The sequence below is a fragment of the Macadamia integrifolia genome, chromosome 13, assembly GCF_013358625.1.
Source record: "Macadamia integrifolia cultivar HAES 741 chromosome 13, SCU_Mint_v3, whole genome shotgun sequence".
NCBI classification, from domain to species: Eukaryota; Viridiplantae; Streptophyta; class Magnoliopsida; order Proteales; family Proteaceae; genus Macadamia; species Macadamia integrifolia.
In genome coordinates, this window is record NC_056569.1 from 22,444,503 (window position 1) to 22,453,524 (window position 9,022).

The 9,022-nt window shown below is 35.5% G+C and overlaps 1 pseudogene; it reads left to right on the top strand.

Moving 5' to 3' along the window:
• Nucleotides 1-6,645: 6,645 nt before the first annotated feature.
• LOC122059104 overlaps nt 6,646-9,022 on the top strand; it is a 4,787-nt pseudogene continuing 2,410 nt past the window's right edge.

Consider the following 9,022-nt stretch of genomic DNA (forward strand, 5'->3'; position numbering starts at 1 on the left):
AAAAAAAAAAAACTCAAATGACATAAAAGTAAATTTATTATTTTTTTAAAATTTCTTTTTGATATTCATTTAAAAAAATTATTGAAATAAGATAAGTGGCAATCAAAAGAAAGTTATAATTGTCCAATCCATCACTTTGGTTACGATAAATTGACCCTAAAATAAAATAAAAAGAGAGAAACTTTTGGGTACCTGAAGTATTCTAGGATTGTGTTGTCATTGTTGGTGACATTATTGTCATATTGGTGATGTGACAATGAACTTTGAGGAATTGGAAGAGCTAAAATTTTCAGACGGCCAACGACAAAGTATCAACGGCAGTTTGGTCAATTGGAAGGGTTACAGAGGCACCTAGACATGTGGAACACATTTTTATTAGTATATTGGGTACATGAGTAGTGTTTGGTAGAGGCCCAAAGTAGCAGGTGAAGACTTCGTATATCAAAAATTACGATTTCATATGATCGTGCAGTGGGGGTCCACTTTTAAGCTATTTCTAGAAGTCTTAGAGCCCGTTTGGTAACTTTCCCCAGGTGATCTTTTCTATTCTAGATTCCATTTAAAAAAAAAAAAAACATTTGGTAATTCCTCTTTCATTTATGTGCCCAAGAAATGAATCGGTTCAAAATATCATCCCAAGAGTGAAAATCAAGTAAAACCTTTTAGGCGTTCCTTTAGTTCTGAGATGGTCTTCAGGGAAATAAAGTAAAAATGTGTTCCTCAAAAAACCAGATAGAATCCTCCAAAAACCCACATCACACGACAAAGGAGGGGGCTGCTGGTTGTGACCGTTGTTCACAAGAGAGAAAGAGTGGGAGCTAATGTCTGAACTAGCCTGAGAGTTCTTCATAAAAAAAAAAGTTTGGCAAGTCTGGTTTCAACGCAAGTTAATCGTGTCATTACGAGTTCTGATGGAGAAGTTATGGCGATTCTTATATGGTTGCGTAGAAAAGAATCAAGTTGAGAGAGGTTTGAAGAAGTTTGAATGAGTTTGGGATGCTCTCTGCCCGTTTTGCCTACAGAAGTATGAAAACAATAGCTTGCATCCATCTTCAGGCCTTTTTTTTGCTCCTCGACTAAAAAAATAATGCAAAATCTCGTTTTTAGCTCCTATATTCCATTATGAGCTCTCTGGTAGGTTTGGTGTACCAAGTTCAGGTACTGCACGATTCATTGGATCAAAGTATTAGCGATTGAGATGATTCCATGTCTACAGATTCCATATCTGAGGCTAAAGTAAAACAAAAATTTGCACTGAACCAATGAAGGGTAAGATTCCATTGGCATCGATTTGGCTAGTTGGGTAGACTATCTTCGGTACAATACACCACACTTGATCATACATTAATGTGTATGACGGAATACCATAACCTAGAAGAAAGATTCCGATCTAGAAGCTCTCACTACACCTGAGTTCAGGAGATGGAGATTGGTTGATCCAATGGTTATAATCTCATCTACCATTTGGAAGGGTGCTAAACATTGCCGCCACCTTGTTATAAACCCCATATCACAAGAAGATCTTTTTTTTTTTTTTTCAGACTTGCCCTTAGGTTACTCTTTTCGACTTGTCCAACTTGAAAGGCCAAATCTTGATTGGGCTACTCTTTCAGACTTGCTCAACTTTGAAAGGATGTCTTGGTCATCCAGACTTTGATTTTCGATTTATTTTTTCAATGTGCTCGTAGAAACGAGGAGAAGTTCTCTAAACAGAGAAAATGCATAGAGAAACGTCTTAGTGCAAAGAAGTTTTGTGGGTGTTTTCTCAATTTGTGTGCTTATGGGAAAACATGTAATGGTCTAAACTCCTTCTAAAGGTGCCATTGGTTGCATGATTTCCTTGCAGGAGGTCATCCTTAACTGTAAATCTCCATTGTGAGTTTCTAGGTTGCATATTCAGTTGAAAAATCTAGTTTGATTATAAGCCAATATTGGCCATTGTGTTGACAGGGATTTGCATATGTTATTTGCGTTCAATTATTGTAATTTCATTAAAGTGGGGGGTTTGATTGAAGATTGGGATAGTAGTCCTCGTTTGTCTGATTGCACAAACTAAAGCAGGGATTGTGAGTTCCTAGAGGTGATTGCCATAAAAATTTGTAGCATATCATGCAATATATGAAAGCATGGTTAAGGAATTACATCGTTGATGTAGGCACACTGCTGAACCATGTAAACCCACTGTGATGCTTTAAAAATTGAAATCAGGTTGGTCAAATCGACCCATTCAGATAAGAATTAATGGCGACCAATCCTGATTCTAGCCATTCCTGAGTGGCCGATTCTAAGGTTTTTTAAGTCCGAATTGCTAAGCTTCAGATATGAAGGACCGATTTCGACTATTTTTTATCTGATCTAGAATCAATAAGGTTTGATTCAATCCCTGATTTTGAGTTTGAAATTCTTGGTCTGAAGAGCACAATTGACATGATAAGGATCTTATTCTCATTGGAAGATTACGTTGAAATTTTTTTTTAAAGAACTCCTTAATCATTGAAAGGGGAAAAAATCTCCAGGTCGATTGTGCGGAAATGCTTTTCCATACCTTTCATGTCCTAATCATATGAAAATGCACTAACACTATCTTTTCCCTGATCATGTATGTGAACCCCTTTTTGATGAGATAATTTTTCATATAAATATATCATGAAAATTTTTGAGTGGAACAATGCCCCACACAGTCAGCTTGGTGTGCAATGCATTAGGCATGACCTCTCTTATTGAGAAAACAATTTAGACCCATCCTAGGGTTGCTCATATGGTTAGGACAAATTGGAGATTGTGTAGATAGATGCCCGGTCTCAGGTTCGATTTTTCATCTGTGCATCTGCGATTTAAGTGAAAACTGTGATAGTGGGTTACTGCACTAGTCTTCTTGAGGATTAGTCAAGGTTTCTCCTTCCACTTGGATTCTAGACACAAGGGTTACTAATCACATTACCTACCAACCCCATTTATTGGCATTCCTGATGGTAGTAGTGTTTTGATTCAGAATTCTGGATCTGCCAATCTCACTCACCCCACCATCACCATCAGACTAAGTCATTTTCTCTATATCCTTACGTTTAAACATAATCTTATCTTTGTCCATATCAAATCAACACCTATTTAAATGTTTACATAAAAAAGATTCCCATCTCATTATCTTATTCAGGACTGCTTGATGGGAAAAGAGATTGGACGGATCCATGAACGTGATAGCTTACAGTATTTTCACATTGATTCTCCACCTCTCTCTCTTGCATCCACGGCATTTATCCATGAGTTATAGCATCACTAAGTGGGTTACGTAACATGCTTGTTTTCTCTTCTCACCTACTTTCCCGCTATGATGTATACCCCCTTGCCAAACAATATTGTTTACCTTTTTCATCTAGTTCTACTTTTACAACTGAAAATTTTATAAATTCATTATAAATAATAATAATAATAATAATAATAATAATAATAATAATAATAATAATAATAATAAAAACTTAACACACACAATATATATATATATATATATATATTAATTCATTGTGAGATTTGAGGACCATACGCCTCCACTATATCGGTGTTCATTATTTTTTGACTATTGTTGATGATTTTTCACGGTGCAGTTAACTTTCCATATGCATCTTAAATTTGACATTTTAATGCTGTTCAAATTATTTGTTGCCCATGTGAAAAATCAATTCAATTGCTTTGTCAATACCATACAAACCAACAATGGTTTGGAATTTTTGTCGGGATCAATGCAATCTTTTTTTCGTACCCATGGTGTTTCCTCATCACCGTAATATGACCAACACCATAATAGAATGGTGTGGCTAAATGCAAACACCTCTTCGATGTGTTATGTGCTATTCGTTTTCAAGCCAATCTCCCCACATCTTTTGGGATGACTGCCTTCTTACGGAAATAACACACTTGATTACCCGTCTCTTGACACTTTTTACTGGTCTCACTCCTCATCAGGTTTTTCTCTAACACCCCCACATATGATCATCTTCGTGTTTTCAGTTGCCTTTGTTATGCATCATATGAACATTTACATCGAGATTAATTTGGCCCAAATTCAATATAATGTATTTTTGTAGGCTACCCTCAAAGTTAAAAGAAATATCATCACTTTAATTTTACCACTCATATATATTTTTCCAGTTAAGGTGTCATTTTCAATGAAACAATTTTTCCTCAGAAGGATTAACCTCCCTTCACTCCCAACGACCCTCCTATTGTTCTTCCCATACTATTACCCGATAAGCACAGCTCTTCAGACCATTTCCCAACATCTTCACCTGACGAGGCACTGAAGCACACATTTTGGACATTCTATTGAACTTGATACTTTTGTTGATCACTTTTTGATGTGACCAATTCTAGTGGACTTTCTCTTTTTTTTTTTTTTCCTACAGATTTTTGACTGATGTTTGGATGTTGAGAAAGGCTTTAATTGTGACCTTTCCCTTTCCTTTTCTTAGATAAAGGTTTCCATCATTTTTACTTGACAAACCTCAGTGTTATAATTATTAATATTTTCTGTGATTTTGGCATCTCAATTCTAGGCTTCTAACTTCCTGTTCTTCTCATAGTGAGATGACCCTCTACTCACTGATCCTCTTCTTGAGAATTTTCCTTTTCTTTTCCCTTTTACTTGCTTTCATGAAAAAAAAGAAAAGAAAAGCAAAGAGACAAGTAGAAGAAACCTGGGGAGTTTTGATGGCTATTAGTGTTTATAGTGATTTAGTTACACTCTTGCTGCTTCTCCTTTGATTTTTTTACTTTTTTTATATTTTTTGTCATCCAGCAGGATTTTGAACTCAAAGAGGTTCCCATGGAATAGCTCTCTTTTCTTTCCTTTTTTCTTTTTCATTTTCTTTTTTTCAAAAAATTCCTAATCCATTTAATTATCTAATTCCACCCCAAATTAGTTAGTGATTGTATCATCTGCGTTCAGCAGCAACAACCAGGTAAAACCGCAAAGATGCATCCTAATAAATTAATTGAGAATGCTATGATTAATGTTAAACATATTATTGGAGTTGTCAATTCAATTGACATCAGCAACCAGCAACCAGCACCCAATCTAACCATTGTTTTTAGATTCTAATTATCAAAAATTTTAATTCAAAATTCTTAACTTGTGGCCACCCAAAAATGATTTCTACAAGCATAAAATATGGATTGCATATTTCAAATTTGTTATATGACATTTTATGTAGTTATTTTAATTAATTTTATTTATGAAAAAAAAAAATGACAAAAAAGCATTAAAATTTTTTATCGGGACATCTTACAAATATATTTTAACTCTACGAAATAAATATTGAAAATTTTTTCAACATGTAAAATTTTTCGCATGAAAGAAAAAAAAAAATTACATCGAAACAATTAGAACCTAGGAAATTGTTGCTGACCATGAACTTGATGGTTTGTATGAATCAGACTCACCCTTCCCTTCGACCTTTACTCATACGTGTCATCTGTGAACTCACATACCCTCTCATTTATGACCATGCGTATATCTGTCTTTTAAAGTCATCCATTTATTGGCATACTCCCTTCCACCCTCCTTAGATTTAAAAGATTTATTTTGCTATAGGGACAACTTTGGTGAGGTTAGATCTTCTTGAGGACATGGAATGTTAATTGGTGTATATATGTCTGTCCACAAAATATCAGCTACATCTAAACGTATTCTAATACGTATGTCCTAGGTATTCATTCCAACTAAAGATAAAATTCAATTCTAGGGCATGTCTTCGTCGTTGATTTGATATAGGTTCGGATTTTTATCTCAAAATTTTTATGGTAAATGTGAAATTGAGAAACCAATGGTATGCAATTTTGTAGATTCTAGACCCAAATAATGGTGAAACTTTTTCCTATTTTCTCTCCAGTAGAAACCAATCCTTATTTCAAAATAGACTCGGTTTTTATGCACAACCGTATGCATATTCAGTCATTCCTTACAATGTTTGGATGCGATGTGGGGTGGGGTGGGGGCCGGGTGGCAGAAGTGTAAATAAATATCCCCTCTCCCCCATCCAACAGTTGAAGACATGACCATACACATACCTGTCATGCATAAAGCCTATTGCCCTCAGATATTTTGCTTTATTTTTGTTGTAGTTTGTCTTCTTCAGCAACAGTTATATATATATATATATATACATGTGTGATTCATGGTGCAAACTAAGATTTAGGCCAAAACATTACAGCATAACGAAGACTACTCAAGAAATGGCTCTTCAACTTCTTGCTTCCAATCCTCCCTCTTCTCTTTCAATGCATCCTCCTCGATATGTCATACTAAGAGCTTCATGCAATGTGCGATCGAATTGGCAAATCTGATGTGTTGCTAGCATCCAATCCCAACAACCAGAAGACAATAATAAACCATCAATAATCTACCAACCTACCATTTGGGACTATGATTTCTTCAAGTCATTACATTGCAGTTATGTGGTAACCCCTTATCTTTATGAGTCTAGATCTTCTCCCCACATGGTGACCTCCCTAGTTACATGGGATCCTATTGTTCATGGGTTACCAGGAATGAATTAATCCTCTATGTTTATTAGCCCATTTAGATTACATAGTTTGTTCATGTTGCTTTCCTTTATTTTATATGCTCATGTAGAAGTCTTTTCATCTAGGATGACACAATCAGAACACGAGACAAGGAACTTACAGAAGATGTCAGGGTTATGCTCAACAAGAAAGGTGAACCCTTGGCTAAGATGTCAGGGTTATGCTCATTCCTTGGAAGTTCCCTTGCACTGGAGGATGCTTAGGCTAGAGACATGGTGGTTTATTGATGCATACCAGAGAGAAGAGGATATGAATCCTATAATTCTCGAATTGGCCAAATTGGACTTCAACATGGTTCAAGCAATATATCAGAGAGATCTCGGAGATGCATCAAGGTATGGCTAAGACATGGCAAGATCAAAGCTAGCTATATAGTGTTTCTGTCACTCTGCATCTCTTTGTACTAATTGAATCAATAGATTTGCTATTTAGGTGGTGGCGAAATCTCGGTTTAGCAGTGAAATTGAGCTTTGCAAGGGACCGGTTGGTGGAGAGTTCCTTGTGGAGTATGGGGGTTACTTATGACCCTCAGTATGAGCGCTGCAGAAATTGGCTTAGGAAAGTCATGAATTTTGTTATAATAATAGATGATATTTATGATTTCTAAGGCTCTCTAGAGGAACTTGAGCTCTTTACTGATGCAGTTGAAAGGTTAGTATCTTTTTAATTTGGGTAAATTACATATACCACACCTAAAAAAATCCAATATGACATGAAGAGGGTATTTTTTCTAAAAATTACACGTACCACCCATACTTTTACGAAATTTATAAGAGATTAGTCTATTTTGTTAGTGGTGTTCTGTCACTGCATAAACCCTCATATCGATCAATTTGGGTTTCAAGTCCTTCGTTCCAATCTTTCGTTATCTTGTGAGTGTCCTCTGCGTTAAACTCGCGGCCCCATGCTCTTAGTCTCCTAGTTTTGCAAGGATGCATTCTAGCCCTCGATTACCTTCTTCAACCCCATCTCTGTTCTAGTAAAATTTTGTTTTCTGCCTAGTTTACAACTTAAGTGTTTCCTTTTTTTCATTCTCAATTATATTTTCATCAGTGAATCCATTCCAGTTGTCTGGTTTCTCCTTAATTTGCATCTTAGTTTATTGATTCCTTTCCATACTCTTTACCTTGTGAATTTAGAATTCGAATTCAGTCTGAGGAGGAAGAGGGAGAAGGTTTTTAACAAAATCAAGCAAGGGAGGATTGGGATAAAAATCGTCTGCAATTCTAATCTTGTACAATTCTATACAATACTCCCTTAAAAGGATGACACGTGGACAAAGTGGTTTGAACGGTTCAGATTAATCCTATATTGATCCAACTCCAAACCAGTGAGTTGAAGTTGGATCAATGTAGGATTAATCTAAGCCATTCAATTCGCTTTATCCTCGTGTCACCATCTGAAGGGGGTATTGCACGGTATTGCACGGATAAGGAATTGCAGACGATTTTTATCCGGGAGGATTGGGTTTCAAACATTTGGGATAGGTTATATAGAATAAATAGCAGGGTTAATATTGTTTTTTCTTATTTTTCAAAGCTCTAAGTTAACACCGCCACAGAAAAGAGAAGTGGAAGTAATTTCAGGAAAAAGTGACCAGCACATGTCATTCGATTTTTTTTTAAGGGTGGTACATATAATTTTTCTTCTAATTTTCATTTTGTCCTAATTATTGATGAAACAGAAACAGTCTTAAATTAACAAAATAATGAATTATTTTAAAAGATTTATATTTTCCCTTGCCCTCTGGGATTAATAGATCTACTCTGTTTTTTCTCAGATGGGATATGGTGGCAATGAAAGAACTACCAGGCTACATGAAGATTTCTTTCTTAGCTCTCTTTAACACCACTAATGAGATGGCCTATGACATTCTCAAAGAACAGGGTTGCGATATCCTACCATTCATGAGGAAAACGGTATCATGTCTTTAATCCAAAACTATCATCTTCCACATATAGAACTTGACATCAATTTACTAATATTTTTTTTTTTTTTTTTTTTTTTTCAGTGGGCAGATTTCATTAAGGCAATGTTTGTTGAGGCCAAGTGGTTTCAAACTAGAACAACCCCATCAACTGAAGAGTCCTTGAAGAATGGATGGATCTTCTGGGATAGTATTTCTTGTTCTTGCATTTTTTGCATCAGGACAAGAAATTAACCAGGAAGTACTTGAATGCCTGGGGAGCAACCCAGATCTAATATATGGCCCTTCCATGATTTTTCAGCTTTTGAATGATCTTGCCACTTCATCGGTATAAATCTGTGTCTTTCCTATGACTTTGTTTGATTGAAAGGGGAATTTAGGGAAAAGGTTAAGAAGGACCTTCAGTAATTATTATCCCATGTTATTATATTACTAACTTCAAATCATTTCATATTTGGTTATTAAATTTCATTTTACTTTACATCCAAAATCGTTTCCTATAAAAAAAAAAAAAAA